Consider the following 18085-nt stretch of genomic DNA (forward strand, 5'->3'; position numbering starts at 1 on the left):
AAAAAGTAAAAAAAAAAAAAAAAAAAAAAAAATATCATGTAATCTTTGGCGGGCCGGTCAGAATCATCCCGCGGGCCGGATCTGGCCCGCGGGCCGCCAGTTGAATAGCCCTGTACTAGATACTAGGGCTGAAAAATATATCTAAATGTTATTGAAATCACAATATGGCCTAGTAGTGCTGCATAACGGAACAGAATGTCTTATCAGAGCTGCAACTTTCGTGTTTTTGACCACTGTGCGTTCAACCCTGCTGCGTATACACATCCCTTCATAACGGAACAGAATATCCCATCGTGGTTTCCTGTAAACCTACCAGAAATGGAAAGTAAAACTGAACTCTGCGCCACATGCTCCCGGGCTTCGAGCCAGTGCTGTAACTTTCGTTCTTAGTCAGGATCTGAGCCAGATCAGGCTGAAACTTTTGTCTTTTTTTCCGTGTGTCGTATATTATAGCAAGGGGAGATTTCATTCAAGTGACTTCACTTCAACATCCAAAAACACAACACAGAGTCCTATCCTGAAGGAAGATGTAACATGAATTAAAAGTAAATTAAATCTAACAGAATCCAGTCCAAGGCACCAGTACTTAATGATAATCACCTGCTATTGGATTACCAATCACCTGTTGTTTTGAAGCCAATATGTCTGCTATGGAATATTATTAATTCTGGCTTGCATTCCCATGAATGATGTCTTGGGTCTTGGGTATGACCCGCAGTGACGATGTAATGGGTACGACCCCCATCTCTGAAATCACATGGGCTGCTGCTAGTCTAGAAGGAACAGGCACCTGCACACATAGAGCCCAAGGGGTGCTCGAGCACCTGCCCTTTTGAGCCTCATAAAAATGTGCCCTTTAAAAAAAATATATATATATATATTATTATTATTATTATTATTTATTTTTTTACCGTTGCGCATATAGATTGCCCTTCCAATACAACTGAAAAATGTCAGGACAGAATCAAAATATTAGGTAAAGAGAGAGAGATGCCCCGTATTCTATTGCAGTTTGCACGGCCTCCTCAGCGTGCCTCTCCGCGGACCTATATATTTTATGCATAGCGTGGGTGGTGATGATGATGATGATAGAAACCGCTGTGGCGCATACAGTTGAATGCTGGTATTACACTCACTGAGGGATACAAAGAAGTCAAGTCCGATGTGATTTGGGAATCTCAAATACAAATCGGGATTGGAATAAAAAAGGCATTTATATTAAACAATACAGAATATACAGCACTTCTTGGGGTCTGTAGGGTAAGCACTTATTCCCTCCCCCCTGAACATTTTTTTTTTTTTTTTTTTTTTTACAGGTTCAATGTTTTTTATTGGCAGCCTGAATCAAAAGCAGACATGTTTCGGACAATGTCCTTCATCAGTGGTATGGCTAGCACTGGAAATGCATTCAAGGTGATGGTTAAATACACCTGGCAGGTAAATGACACGGCAGGAAATTACATCACAACGCAGGTGTTCCTATGCAATATGACTAAATGAATGACCTATCAAATAGAGTCCAATCATAATTTATACATATGTATAGATATATCTATATCTATCATCAACAAACATCTACAAACAATACAATACAAAACGAAACAAAACAAAACCACCAGAAACCCGACAACACACAGCACGCCCTCCAATTCACAGGGCCAACCGAGCCACTCCACGCAACTGAACCAACCAACTTCAAATTATCCACTGGGCATCCCCGTGAACCATGCCTCCAGTTTGCTAAAATTTCCTTGTAATTTTTCCTATGTGGGCAAAACAACGAGAGCCTTTAAATCAAGAATAAGTGAACACAAATGTGCTGTGAGGAATTCAGATGTCAAGTCATCGGTAGCTTGACATTTCTCTAAGTGTAAGCATACCGTCAACGACCTCAAATATATGGGACTAGAGTTAGTACTCAAGCCAGCGCGAGGTGGAGACAGACACAACAAGCTGCTGCTGCAACGTGAATGTTATTATATCCACCTGTTCAATTGTATCGAACCTAAAGGAATGAATGAAGAAAACGTCTTAACCTGTTTCCTTTAACCTCCTTACTCCCACATTGTTATTTCTGGTCTGATTAAAGATGTTGTTTGTTGCCAAACTAGAGGCATGATTCACAAAGATGCCCAATGGATAACCCGAAACCAATCAACTCAATCACGTAAAGTGGCTCAATCAGCCCCACAAATCAAAGGGCACGCCACATGTCATCAAGTCTCTGGCAATCCCGCTCTGCCTCGTCCCGTACCGCACTGTTCACAAACATCCACCGATGATAGACATAGATATTTTTTTTTTTTTTTTTTTTTATTATTGCAAAACAAAAATTATTAAAAGTCAGTACTCAACACATAATGCATAATGAAACTAACAGACAAGGTGGCTAAAATGACATGCAAGTACAGAAACAGAAAACAAAAAAAAGTCTATAATAATATTTTAACGTATATAGTGTATATCCAACGAAATTACCAATTATACAAATGCCTTATACAGGATATACCCCTAATACCTATTTTCTAAAACCCTACACACATATGCTCCAGCTCGAACCCCCCCCCTCCCGGACCCCTCCTTGGATAGTACCTCCATTATCCCTCACTCCTAACCAGACACTACCATTATAAGCTAGCTTTTATTCTCTCCACCACTTCTAACCACATTGATATTTTGGATTCGTTGACACCCAGAATTCTTGCTGTAGATATTTCTTGATAAATCACATCGAGATATGTAAGAGACCAAACCTTCCTGCACATTTTTTCCGGTTGAAACCAGCGTGATGCGATCAGTTTTTTAGCTACTGTGATACCCGATAAAACCAATCTCTTTAGCTGTGGATTTACTGCAAACTCAAAAACATCATTCAATAGTAATACAGAGGGGTGTACTGGTATATTCCAAGATACGAGTTTTGATAATTGATGGGTCACATCTTTCCAGAATGCCTTAACTGGTGGGCAGTCCCAATACATGTGCATAAATGTCCCTTCGTCTCCATTTGTACATTGGGAGCATTTTGAGTCTTGTTTAAGGCCCATTCTGTTCAGTCTTACAGGAGTCAAGTATGTCCTGTGAATATAGTTAAGATTGATTTGTTGATGGTTCGGGTTCCTTGATGTAAGACGGACATTTGCCCAGGCTCCTTGCCAATCAAAGTCACTTTCCAGGTCTGGTATATCCCTCCTCCAGACAGAGTCTAGTTGGAGGGTTTCATACAAGGACGTTAGTAATTGATAATAAAAACCTGATACAAAACCTCTCAATGTTTCTCTTTCATAGAAGAATTTGTGGTATCTGTGGTGTTCAACTGGTATGTCTAATGGAACACCGTGAGACCTCAAACATAGGCGTAACTGTATGTAAAAAAGCCATGTGGACTCGGTGAGGTTAAACTTTGTGCATATTTCTCCATAACTACAAAAACCCTGGTTATAAAAAATATCCCCTAATGAGTGTATGCCTTGCTCTTCCGGGAATCTTATAGGACGTTTTTCCATTAAGAGTGCATTGTTATTCAAGTTCAAGTTCAAGTTCTTTTGTCATAGTTGTCATACAGAAGTACAGAATACTTTCATACAAAATGCTTCTTACTGTTACGCTCCAGAGACTGTGCTAGACAAGATAGTATCAAATAACATAATAACATAATATAGCATGAATTTAGAAGAAGAAAATGAGGTCACAGTGTTCGGTATAGACATATGTACAATGTTCTGAGTTACCATATAATATACAATACACAATACTATGCAGTGTACTAATGTACAGTACTATCTAGTGCAAAGCAGAAATGGGATGAGGTACAATTTTAGGTACAATTTACAGTAAGGTGTACGAGTTGTAGTGCAATCCTTCATCCATAAATATAAAGTGTGGGGAGTGGGTGCTACAGTGTGTTTGTTTAAAGTGGGTGTGTGCTATAAAGTGTGTGTAGTGGGTGCTACAGTGTGTTTGTTTAAAGTGAGTGTGTGCGTGTGGATGTGTGTGCTATGTGTGTTTGGTGGTTGTTGTTGTGTAGTGTTCATTCATTGTTCGTTTAGCAGCCTGATGGCCTGGGGATAGAAGCTACTTCTGAGTCTTTCTGTGCTCGCCTTGAGACTCCTGTATCGCTTGCCTGACGGCAGCAGTTCAAAGAGGCAGTTGTTCGGGTGGCTCGAGTCCTTAATAATTCTCTTAGCCTTCCCCTTGCAACGCTTGTAGTAAATGTTCTGGAGGGTGGGGAGCCCCCCTCCAATTGTGCGTTCGGCTGAACGTGTCACTCTTTGTAGTCTGCTTTGGTCTTTTGCAGTGCTATTCCCAAACCAGGAGGTGATGTTGCCGGTCAAGATGCTCTCTATTGTACATGAGTAGAAGTTCTTAAGGATCTTCTGGCTGACTTGGAACTTCCTTAGGCGCCTGAGGAAGTAGAGGCGTTGTCGTGCCTTCTTCACCACACTGTTAATGTGTGTGGTCCATGTCAAGTCCTCGGATATGTAGGCTCCGAGGTACTTGAAGCTGTTGACTCTCTCAACCGGTGCCCCGTCGATGCTGAGGGGGCTGTAGTCCTTGACCCCCGACCTCCTGAAGTCCACAATCATCTCCTTTGTTTTGCTGACGTTCAGGGAGAGGCTGTTTTCCTGGCACCATCCCGCCAGGACCTTGACCTCTTCCAGGTAGGCCCTCTCGTCGTTGGCAGAGATCAGGCCCACCACCACTGTGTCGTCAGCAAATTTGACGATTGTATTGCTACTCCGCTGAGCCACACAGTCGTGTGTGTACAGGGAGTAGAGGAGGGGACTCAGAACACAGCCCTGGGGGGGCCCTATGTTGAGGGTGATGGATGAGGAGGTGCAGTTGCCTGCTCTCACCACCTGGGGTCTGCCAGTCAGGAAGTCCAAGACCCACTGGCAGAGGTCATAGCCCAAGCCCAGGTCCCTGAGCTTGGCTATGAGTATGGAGGGGACTATGGTATTGAATGCCGAGCTGTAGTCGATGAATAGCATTCTCACATAGTTCCCCTGCCTCTTGTCCAGGTGTGATGCTGCTGTGTGCAGCACATGGGATATGGCGTCCTCCGTGGACCTGTTGGGGCGGTATGCAAATTGCAGGGGGTCCATGTTGATGGGGAGGGAGGAGCAGATGTAGCCCTTTACTAGCTTCTCAAAGCACTTCATGGCTATGGAGGTGAGAGCTACAGGGCGGTAGTCGTTGAGGCAAGCAGGCTTGGATTTTTTGGGTACAGGGATAATAGTGGACTTCTTCAGGCAGGTGGGGATGACAGCCTGTTCTAAGGACAGGTTAAATATGTCAGTGAATACTGGGGCCAGTTGGTCGGCACAGACTTTTAGGACGCGGCCGGGGATGCCGTCCGGACCTGCTGCCTTCCTGATATTCACTTTTTTAAAGGTCCGCCTCACCTCATGCTCTGTTACCCTGAACACTGCGCCTCCATCAGCAGCCGACCCCCCCCCCCCCCATTGCCGAGGCTTGTGAGCTGGTGTTGTTATTACCAGCATCAAACCTCGCATAGAAGGTATTGAGGTCGTTTGCTAAGGAGATGTCACTGTTCAGTTTGAGGGAGGCGCCTTTGTAGTCTGTCATCGTTTTGAGCCCCTGCCACATAGCTCTAGAGTCAGCTTGTTCAAACTGGAGTTCAATTTTATCCCTGTAGCGCCGTTTGGCCTCTGACACTGTCCTCCTTACGTTGTGTCGCGCCACCTTGTGGTCATTCATGTTGCCTGCCACTAGGCCGTCATTGTATGCTTTGGTGCGCTCTCTCAGAGCTTCACGGACGGATTTGTCTACCCAGGGTTTTTGATTTGGGTAAACTTTCATTTTGGTAGTGGGGATTGTTTCTTTCACCCTAGTACAGACATAGTCCAGCACTGTCTCCGTGTAGGCATTAATGTTATCTGTGTCGCGGAACACAATCCAGTCTGTGTTGTGAAACACTGACCGGATCGTATCCTCTGACGTCACATCCCATTTCTGCACCTCTCGCGAGACTACGGGAGTACTTTTAATTCTTTGTCTGTACTTTGGTGTAAGGAAAATGGATGCGTGATCTGACTTGCCAAAGCCACTATCAGAATGAGCCTTGTAGCCACCTTTAAATTGCGTGTAACAGTGATCTAGGATGTTACCGCCTCTGGTGTTGCAAGTCACATGCTGATAGAAATCAGGCAATACCTTTCTCAGATTGGCCTGATTTCTATCAGCATGTGACTTGCAACACCAGAGGTGGGAGTATGATTATGCCATTTTTGAGGGTTAGGATATTTTTTTTGTGTTTCACGCCATATCCGGATTGCATGGGTAATTATGGGGCCAAATTTCCGCTCACAGTGCTTGATTGGTAGTTTAGTGTGTGCTATGTCCTTCAGTCTATGTGGGGCTACTATGTTTTCTTCCAATTTTCACCAGGATACCAATGCCTGGAGATCAAACCATATTGTCAATGGTCTTAATGTGTATGCCTTAAAATATTGGAAAAAATCTGGAACTGCCAAGCCACCGTCTGCTTTATTTCTCTGTGCGGTGGATCTTTTTATGCGAGGTGGTTTGTTATTCCAAATACATTTGTATGTGGAGGAGTGTAATCTTTTCCAGTAACCCTCTGGAGGGGGTAACGGTAGCATTGAACTGATGAAGTTGATTCTTGGTAGTACATCCATCTTAACTATTGATACCCTTGCCTGTACTGAGTTTTTAAGTTTTGCCCACCTGTCCAGGTCGTCTTTGATTTTGTTCTGTATTTTTGTGTAATTGTGCTTCACCGTTTGTCTTATGGTGGGAAATATTTCCACACCCAAACATTTAAAATGTTTTACCATGGGTATCTCACCTGGGAGGGTTGTGTCTTTTTTTGCATGGGTGTTAAGTGGAAGGAAAGCCGACTTCGGCCAATTTATTTTAAATCCCGATAAATCACCAAAGTTCTCTATCAACTTGAGTAGATGAGGCAATGTGGTGTTGGGGCTTTGCATGAACAATATTACGTCGTCCGCATATAAACAAATTTTATGTTGTGTGCCCTTGATTACGATTGGTTCTATGTATTGGGATTGTCTTATATAGAGAGATGTATGGGCCTTTTAAGTCGCCCAAAAAGGGCCCCCAAAAATCGGGCTTGCGCACTCGGTTCTAACACACACAGGTATAGTGCCCTTTTCAGCCTTTGAGCACCTGCCCCTCTAAAGTCCTGTGCATGTCCCTGACACTACAGACGGTTAACCTTTCACCACCACACTACAGACGGTTAACCTTTCACTACCATACTACAGAAGGTTAACCTTTCACCACCACACTACAGAAGGTTAACCCTTTCACTACCACACTACAGAAGGTTAACCCTTTCACTACCACACTACATAAGGTTAACCTTTCACTACCACACTACAGAAGGTTAACCTTTCACTACCACACTACAGAAGGTTAACCTTTCACTACCACACTACAGAAGGTTAACCTTTCACTACCACACTACAAACGGTTAACCTTTCACTACCACACTACAGAAGGTTAACCTGTCACCACCACACTACAGTACATAAGGTTAATAATAATAATAATAATGGATTCAATTTGTACCGCACTCTCCATTCGTGAGAATCTCAGAGTGCTACAGGAGATATAGACAAAAGTTAAATGAATAAAACAATTTAAAATGAATAAAAACTTTTAAAAACCTCGACGGATTGTGGTGCTCTCAGGTGGATGGGGAGAGCATTCCAAAGTCTGGGTGCGGCAGAGCAGAAGGCACGATCGCCCATGGAGTGCAGCTTAGTCCTGGGGGCTTTGAGGAAGTAGGCTGTGCCGGAGAGGAGGGAACGTGAGGAGGACTAGGGGGTGAGGAGTTCCTTGAGATAGGCGGGGGCACCACCGTGTACGCACTGGTGAGTGAGGAGGGACACCTTGTACTCAATTCTGTGTTCCACAGGGAGCCAGTGAAGGGATCTGAGGGTGGGGGTGATGTGATCATATTTGCGCACCCTCATCAGGATCCTAGCAGCGACATTCTGGATGGTTTGCAGTTTTTTAATGCTTTTACTAGGGATCCCGATGAGGAGTGCATTGCAATAGTCCAGCCTGGAGGAAACAAAAAATTGGACGAGTTTCTCGGAATCTGCCAGGGTGAGTGAGGGGCGGAGTTTAGTGATGTTTCGGAGGTGAAAGAAAGAGGTCTTGCAGAGGTGTTTGATGTGTGTATCATATGTGAGGTGGGGGTCCATTTTCACGCCCAAGTTGGTGACAAGGGTGGAAAGGGGAATGTCCTGACCGGAGAAGGAGATGGTGGTGATGGTGGTTGACCGGACCTGGTGTGGGGTACCGATCAGCATGGCTTGTGTTTTGGAACTGTTGACCTGGAGAAACCTGTGGTTCATCCACGCCTTAGTCTCCTCCAGGCAAGCGGTCAGTGTGGGGGGTGATGAAGGTGATGATGGTGTGATCCGGATATATAACTGGGTGTCGTCAGCGTAGCAGTGGAACGACACACCGTGCCGGCCGATGATGCGGCCGAGGAGGAGCATGTACAGGGTGAACAGCAGGGGGCCGAGGACGGATCCCTGGGGGACACCGCAGGTGACAGGATGGTTGGAGGATGTTGCGCCTCCGAGGGAGACACACTCAGTCCGACCAGCCAAGAGGGACTGGAATAAGCCAAGGGCTAGGTCGCGGAGTCCGACATTGGAGTGGAGACAGTCCAGTAGAATGGGATGATCCACCGCGTCGAAGGCTGCCGAGAAGGACCAGAATGGATGGGGTTCCAGCCTTTCACTACCACACTACAGAAGGTTAACCTTTCACTACCACACTACAGAAGGTTAACCTTTCACTACCACACTACAGAAGGTTAACCTTTCACTACCAAACTACAGACGGTTAACCTTTCACTACCAAACTACAGAAGATTAACCTTTCACTACCACACTACAGAAGGTTAACCCTTTCACTCTACCACACTACAGAAGGTTAACCAGAGAGACTCAGAATGAGCTTCCATCCCCACCATCAGGATGCTCAATGACAATGACACTATGTAACAACCCATCATCTACACTCACTGCACACACATCCACATGTATACCCACTCAGTTTATACAAACACTCACCTTACCACTCAATTTAGACACTTTAACACACTTTATATGTATCTATTATTAAAGAGATTTGCACTACATTCATACCTCATTTGCACCCTACCCTAAGTTTTGTACCTCATCTCATTTCTGCATTGTACCTCACTGTTACTCATTTTACTCTGTATTGTATATTATATGTAGGCCTATATTGACTGAACATTCCTTTACTTACTTTTTACTTACTTCTTAATTACTTTTATTTGTTTAACTGTAGCACACTCTCAGGGGCTCATACAGAAACAAGCATTTCATCATCAAGTATTCTGTATTTTGTTGTGACAAATAATAAACAAAGTTGTAACTTGTAACTTGTAAGTTAACCCTTTCACTACCACACTACAGACGGTTAAGGAAGTCAAGTAGAGTACAATGTTATTTGTAGATAGCACATTTATAAAATAAACAAAGTGAATGTAATACAATACAAAAATAGAGGAAATCTCCACATAGTTTGGAGAATAAATAACTTATAGAGCATGCCACCCCAGACCCACACTTACATGCACACACACACACACACACACGCACGCACGCACGCACGCACGCACGCACGCACGCACGCACGCACGCACGCACGCACACACACTCACACACACACACACACATGCACGCACACACGCACACACACACACACACACACACACACACACACACACACACACACACACACACACACACACACACACACACACACACACACACACACACACAATAATAAAACACAAGATAGTTTTGCCCAAATGAGGTCTCATGTTATTCTATTATCGATGTCCATGTATTGATCTGCTCAGCAACAAGCAACATGGTCTCCGATTTGTCAACAGACTAAACCTATATTGCACTCAGTATAGGCTACAGCTACAGCATGCAACAACAGCAGCTGCTTTCAACATGGATATACTGTATGGATAAATAATAGCTATAAATAATATAAACATATATAAATATATATGATATGATATGATATTAGCATTTATAATTTGCCCCCCAGCCAATTTTTACATCGGCCCGGGGCACAGCCCGGGGAAAAACATACAAATAAATGGACAGGACAAAGAAACAGGGAACCAGGCAGATGGACAGACAGAGAACATAAGAACACCTCAGACACACAACACAACAGTAAAGTAACTAGTGATCATCCAGAGCGAAAAGGTGGGTTTTAAGCGAGGCCTTGAATGTCTGTACAGTGTTGGCAGACTTGATCTTGAGGGGGAACTTATTCCACAGTGTCGGCGCCATCACTGCAAAGGCCCGGAAACCCTTTGTCACAAGTTTGGCCCGCGGGACCAAATATATAAATATAATGCATATATACAATATAATAAATATACATATATTAATATTAATATTAATAAATAACAAATAAATCCAACTGTAAATGTATTCTGTGAGCAGCGCTGCGGAGCTGTTATAAAAATAGTAAACGTGAGTGTTTTGGAGTCTCTGGTAAACAAGAACACCCTGAAGACTCTGGCAGGAGCACTCATTCAGGGGTACTACGACTATGCTTGCACCTCATGGTACCAAAGCACCTCAAAGGCGCTAAAAACAAAATTACAAACATCTCAAAACAAACTGGTCAGACTACTGCTTGACCTTACTCCTAGAACCCACCTCACCCCTGCCCACTTCGACAACCTAGGATGGCTTAGAGTAGACGACAGAGTACAACAACTTGCAATGGGCCTGGTCTACAAGATACACTACACGACCAAGGTACCCATGTACATGTCAAAATACTTCCCAAAGGTCAGTGAATACCACGATCACAACACCAGAGGGAGCTCCACAAATCATGTCAAACCCAGATTCGGCTCAAATAAGGGACTAAACACGTTTCGCAATTATGCCACATCAATGTGGAACGCCCTACCCAAAGCTGTAAAGGAATGTGGATCACTACCCACTTTCAAAACCTCTCTCAAGGGACACCTACGGGAGACTGCAATTCAACACTGGCCCCTGTAAATATCCTAACCCAATCATTCCAACCCCCTCCAATGTACAGTCATTTACCTAGTATGGTTTTGTCAATAGTTCAATGTACAATTGTGTTTGTTTGGACAGTGTCTCCTCCCCCCCCCCCCTCAATGTACAGTGTTACTTGTTTATACAGTATGCCCCCCGCCCCCCCCCCCCCCAACCACCTCCAATGTAAATTACCCAGTATGGTTGTCAATATCCCAATGTACCCAACCCCCCCCACCCAACCTCCAATGTACAGTTTCTACGTCAAATGTATATACTCCCTTTTCTTGACTCCTTCTGTATCACAAACAGTACTGTATTTGCAAATCTGGTATGTCATAAATGTATAGATGTAGCAGTACTGACTATCTGTATGTCATGTATGTCATATATGTCTATATGAATTGAAAATGGGGGACCCTGATGGAAACAAGACAAACGTCTTTCTCAGGTCTGCATCCCCTTAACAATTGTATGTATTGAGCCGTACTGTATTGTACCCATTCTGCAATCTGTTAAATAAAGTTTTCATTCATTCATTCATTCATTCATATACGACTCTGTCGACCCCTGATGGAACAAAGTGGTAAAGCATGGAGCGTCGACTGAAGATTGTTCCAGTTGTGGGAACAGGCACGTGTAGAGGGGGGGGGGGGGGCTTTGGGTGCACAAGCACTTTGTAGGGGTGTAAAGGTACACGTATCCGTACCGAACCGAACCGTTTCAGTGTGTACCGTACCTATACCGAACGGCTGTGTAGTGTACCGAACGAATACAACGGTATGTTAACCACTAACGACCGCCCACCGGGGGCGTTTTTTTTCACAATCTAATATAATTATAATAATAAAAATAAATAAATTACAAGCCGATTATTAATTTAAATATAGAATATTTGTTGACAGCCCTACAAGTACAATTAGTTACTGCACACTACATCACCCCTGAGTGGAACATGGAAAGCCAAACTTTCCCCCACTGTACCGAAAACCCATACCGAACCTTGACTTCAAAACCGAGGTACGCCTGTCTGTCTGAGGTGCATGGTTTTCTGTTATGTTGCGTGACGCGTCGCCCTCCCTCTTGGAATGATGGGCCCATTAGCCAATAGAAATCTACAAGCCCGGATTAACGACCGGGCCGTTTGGGCCGCGGCCCGTGGGCCTCGAGCTCCCCCTAGTGACGAGGGGCCTCCAATTTTTTTTTAACTTTGTTTTGCTTAACAAAAAAAAATGTTGTTCTTTTATTTTGGAGATCGATGTCATACTGTGACACTGAAATGAAAAAATATTTCATCAACTAAAATATTTAGTCAACAAAATATGTCATCAACTAAAATATACAGTACGTCACACTAATCTTGAGTTTCCGACCCCCCAGTAAGCTAACCATGGATAAATCCAAAAAAAGTAAAGTCTGAGGAAAATAGAGGGTTTAATTCAGCGTGGACAGATACATTTGCTTTCACGACTTACAATGCAGGCTTACCTGTAACCTATGCCTGATATGTGGTGCGAAATTTGCGAACAACGAAAAATTAACTTTTTATTTTATAGATTTTCAAATAGAGCTGCATAGTTCAGGGTTTTATTTCAAAGTAGGTCTACAGATGCCAGTGTTTTTTCTCCTTTTCTGTGTTTTATTTCAAAGTAGGTCTATGGTAGTATTTTTTTTAATTTTTTTAAGTGGACTACTTTTTATTTTTTAAATGTTCCACAAATAAGGGAAGGACTGAAATATACCTGAATAGTTCAGGGTTTTATTTCAAAGTCGGTCTACAGACACCAGTGTTTTGTCTCCTCTTCTGTGTTTTATTTAAAAATAGGTCTACACAGCCAGTATTTTTTCTCCTCTTCATAAGAGTTTGAGGTTTTCCTTTGTTATAACAGGTAAAAACAGCAATAAAAAGTCAAAACTTTTCTTTTTGTTGCTTTATAATTCCATTAATGCAATAAGTATAAAGCATAATAAATCGCAAATTACTTTGGGTATGCAATTGTCAGGCATTTTATGCTAAATGTGGGGTATGCTTGGGGATATATAAAACGTTATACACTGTGTTATCTTCATTTTAAGGGTAAATAGGTTGTGCGGCTCCCTGAGCATTTTATTTTGTGGGAGGGGGGAAAAGTGTCTCTTTTGATAGTAAAGGTTGCTGACTAGGGATGCCCCGATCGATCGGCCAGCGATCGGCATCGGCCGATATTCAGTATAAATATGAGATTGGTGATCAGTGATAATGCTTTATTTTCGCCGATCGTCAAAACCGATCGAAAAACATGATCCAATTCTTAGCGGAGATCTCACTGCTGACTTTTCTCTCAGACACACAGCTGCCTGCAGCGTACGGCCCCTCCTCCTCCCCAGCCCCTCCCGCACTCGTGTAAACAAGAGGCTCCTATGTCTCGCAGTCTGCTATAGTCTGGTGCATGCGACGTGAGCTAACGTTGGCTACCTACCGAGCTAACGTTACTGTTTAAACTAAATGACCCAGTGACTACATGAGGCATTGTCTAACGTTATCTAGCTGGCTAGCTACTGATAGCTGCTGATATCAACAAATGCTCCAGCAATAGTCGAGTGCATGATAAGTTACCTCCGTTGACTCGGTAGCTCACGTTAGCTCTAAACTAAATAGTTCACTGAGGTGTTGTCTTAACGTTATCTAGCCGGCTAGCAGTAGCTACAGATAGCTCCTGATATCAATGTCTTATAACATTGATTCGATGCGTATTCGAGCTGAGGGCATGCTGAATGTGATTTATACCAATAGGGTCCAGCTGCAGCGCCGGAGAATCCTGGCCGTAGCTGGAGGCTACTCGAGTACACACAGATAGTGGAGCTGTTTGCAGATAGCGAGCATTTTGACTTGTTGCGTGGTGGCGATGTCTCGCAGATAATACAACTACAAGTATGATTATAATTATAATATATATATTTTATAAAAAAAATATATATATATATATATATTTTTTATTTTTATACCAAAAACGATCGATATCGGATCGGTATCGGCCGATATGGCTCAAGACGATTGGTGATCGGTATCGGTAGCAAAAAATGTGATCGGGGCATCCCTATTGCTGACCCCTGGACTAGACGTATAGGGAGGGCTAGAAATCTATAGTGCTCCCTCTGTCCTGTGGAGGGCGGCAATACGCCTAGACGCGTAGTCCGCCGGAAATATACAAGAAGAAGAAGAAGAAGAAGACTAGACGTAGAGTCTGCTGTCACGCCTGCATCTCCACATCCGACGCCCTAGCCCCGACACGAATGAGGCAGATTGGGATCATGACAGCAGAGACCTGCCGGTGCTGATAGCGGATATCAATTCAGCATCTGGATCAGAAAGAAAGTTGAGGATGGAAAAGTAAGTAAAGTGTTAGCTTGGATGCTAACGTTAGCTAGCCGATTTTGTGAGTGTTTAATGAGATATGGTAGATTCAATACACCAAGATAACTAACACAGTGTTTAATGAGAGATGGTAGATTCAATATGTAGCATATTAGGGTTCTTATACTCTATAAGAATAACACCCGGAGACACGATGCTTGTTTACAACTCAGGTTTACTTGGTCAAGTGTGGTCGCAATACAGGGCATGACAATGACAATAGTGGCCAGTAGAGGGTGCTGACACTCTAGCTATAGGCTATGTAATATACAATACATTACACTCCTTCCCTGTAAATACAAACTCGTACTGTTTCGTTTTTCTTTTCCCTTGTTATCCACATAACCAAAATCACTTCAACAATTACTGCTTACTGGCATAACTCAATACGTTATAACAACACCCGTTTCTTTAAAGTTCCTTTGTTCTATTAAAACATCCACAGAACATAACATCACTAATACGAAAGAACATTCGTTTCTCTTTAACCCGCTTGAGTCTCATCTAATCATTCTTGAACCTTGCTGGTGTCCTACATGTGTAAGCTCTTGTACCAGGGCCCTTGGCCCCTCTCTTGGTCTGTGTTTTTTCTTCCTTTAGGGTAAAGGTGTAAAAATTCAGGTGGCAGGTTCGCACATGAGCCTGAAGCCATATATAAAACTGTTTTTTGCACAGGCGAGGTTATCGTCTGTGGCTGGCGTGCAGGATGTGAAGCTGTTACCTTAAACACGTATAAATGCGCTTCATGTAGCACGCTATGACTGGTGTCATGGCTCTGCTTTGTCATTGCATCGTATCATGGGTGAGGGGTCATGAGGGGGTGAACTGATAAACCCTCCCTCCCCTTTTTTCTGATTGGTCAGGGGGTTGGACCTCCTGTCCTTCGGGCTTCCTGTCACGCTGTTGGGTCAGCGCGTCACAGGGTAGGGAGAGGGGGGGGGCAGAAGGGAGTTCCCTGGTCCCATGCCATATTTGGGCAGGTGGGTCACGGAATTCCCCCCGCCATAGAGTACGTCACTGGGCGCGTTTCTATTGGTTGTGAGACTTCCGTGAGTTCTTTTCAGGCTCCATGTTGTGGACCTCTGTTATTGTCAAGATGAGTTATGCGGTGCGTGAGAACTTAAAAAGAAGTTTTCTGCTCTGCGCTCTGTTGCATATGTCTTGAGCTTTTGGTCACGTAGCTCAATGTTACATATATCTTTTCAATTATTACTCACGTGGGAAGTCTCTCTGGGGGTTCCCTGTCTCCTCTCTTTTATACAGAGCAGGGTTGACAGGGGTGTTATGGTGTCATATGGGACCCATATCTGTGTCTTGGCCAGCTTCCTGCCGCTCTCCCAGGCGGCTTGGAGGAAACGTTATCTGGGTTCTTGTTAGAATTACCATTGATATGTTTTGTGTCTCGATGTGTGTATAGTGCTGGCCCTGGGTGCTTCTGTGTGGAACCACGCATGGGCTTGCGCGCCTTGGTTGCTCATCATTGAAACTGCGTTTTTATGGGGCAACTAGGATGGAGTTTGTCTCTTCCGAGCGGCAGTGTACTAGGTTAGTCTCGATGAATTCTCGTTCATCTCTGGGGGGAGATAACGGAATAGATCAAAGCATTGGCGGAGGGGTCTCACGCTTTTGGGGTGGGCCACCGGGCGCGGTGCTTTTATGTTCTGACCGTCTTGGTGGCGCCCTCTGTGATGTTTTAGATCGACACGCGTACCTACCCCCCTCTTAGGACGGGATGGTGGCGTGATTAGGACACAGGACTGGTCCTGGTCGCGGCGGACCAGGTCAGTTAACCCGTTGTCCGCCGGGTCGCAGATCTGCTGTTCTGGTAGCCTGAAGGACTTGTGCTTTTTCGGGGGGAAAATGCTGGGTTGGCCTGGGCGTTGCAGGGGTTGATGTTATGGAGGTGTTCGTGGTTATGTCACTGCGTATTATCCTTCACTATTGCTTGGTCCATATTGTGTTGTACCTTGCGCTGTGCTAAAGGAGCCTGGTCCTTCTCCATTCTTTTTTCGCCCCTCTTTTCTTCTGCTTGGCGGGGCTGGGAGGGGGCTGTCGAGGTGGTTCTTGTACCCCTCTGGCATCCCTGTGTACGTCCCGGTCCGCCGGGCCCAGGTCCGGACTCGTTCTTGTCGACCTGTTGGCCTGGGTTAACCCCTTCTTGAGAACTGAAACACTTGTACTGCTGTATAGCCGGTGTATACCCGCAGTTGTGTTTGAGTTTTTTCTTGGGGGGGTTATAGGAACAACCGCCTCCTATTAGGTGGTGGTTGGTTTCCAGGTGTGTTGGTAGCGGAGTCGACTCTCGGGTTAGGCCGGGCTTGACCCCGTCTGCCTGCGAGTGTGCCCCCGCCTCCTTCATGACGTCTGCCAATCGTGTCAGCCTTCTCTGCCTCGGCCCCTCTAGAGGGTCGGGTTTTTTTTGTGGAGGCTGCGACATGGTGCACAGCATAACGAACGGCCCTTCCGCCAGGGTGCTGTTTTCAGCAGACTCCTTAGGTGCCTGTCTAGTCCGCAGTGCTCCAGGCACAGATCGAGTCCTTTTGACCTGTTGCCTGGATTGAGGGATCAACCTCTTTGGGGGTTGTCTCCCCGGTGCGCTGCCTGGTCCCGCTGTGGGGGTGTAGCCTCTTTGAGTGCTTCAGGGCGGCATGCTGTAGGGGGGAAGGGCCTGCTCTTGGATGGGCCCTGTCCGATACGCTGGCGATGTGGGGGGTGGTGTCACTAGTGACCGCCTGGTGGGGTTTCGATGCTGCAGCATCGTTGGCCTCACCAGGCCCCCTTTTTCCGGGGGGTCCTGGCCCTTCCTGGGGCTACGGCCTTGCCACAGGGTTGAGTTCTTGACCTTGACCCCGTGATATTAGGGATTGTAACATGTTTTTTTTCTTCCCGTTCATTCCCTAGTGGCATGTGGGTTGCGCGCCTGTGTAGTCGTGGGTTCTTCTGTGGGAAGGTAAGTCCCACGATCTGCTCACCCTGTGCGTTTGAGTTGCTAAATCCTCTTCGCACAGTTGGATCCGATTCCCTCCCGTCCTCCACTAGGGGGGTCCGGGGGCTCGGGTCCTCCCCGGTTCTGATGGTTGTGGGGGGCCTCAGCGGGTACATTTGTCGAGCTTCCGCTCTGCTCAGCTCCTGTGTTCCACTACGAGCAGAGCGTAAGCTAATACGATATATAACATACGGTTATCCTATAACCATAATTATATGAGTATAGCGGTCTTCGCCTTTGGTGGTGAAAGACTTGGGAAGGAGCTGTTAGTATGGCCACATCCCCGCTTATGTAGAGGAGCGGATGGGGGTGTGGCCAGGCGGATGGGTGTGTACATGTGAAGAAATGTATTCAGTATTAGACTGGATATGGGATATGTTCCACTACGAGCAGAGCGCTCGCTATACTCATATAACTATGGTTATAGGATAACCGTATGTTACGTTACTCTGTAGTTGGTGTTCTAACATTTTGATACATGTGCCCTTTTTAAAATGTGAACACCGGCCCGGCTGCCCCTCTAAAGGTCTCTACACGGCCCTGTGTGGGAACATGGAGTCTGTTTGTAGTGGCGACTCGCAGCCCCCTAGTAGTCAGAATCGT

The sequence above is a fragment of the Notolepis coatsorum genome (assembly GCF_963971535.1).
Source record: "Notolepis coatsorum genome assembly, chromosome: 15".
NCBI classification, from domain to species: domain Eukaryota; kingdom Metazoa; phylum Chordata; class Actinopteri; order Aulopiformes; family Paralepididae; genus Notolepis; species Notolepis coatsorum.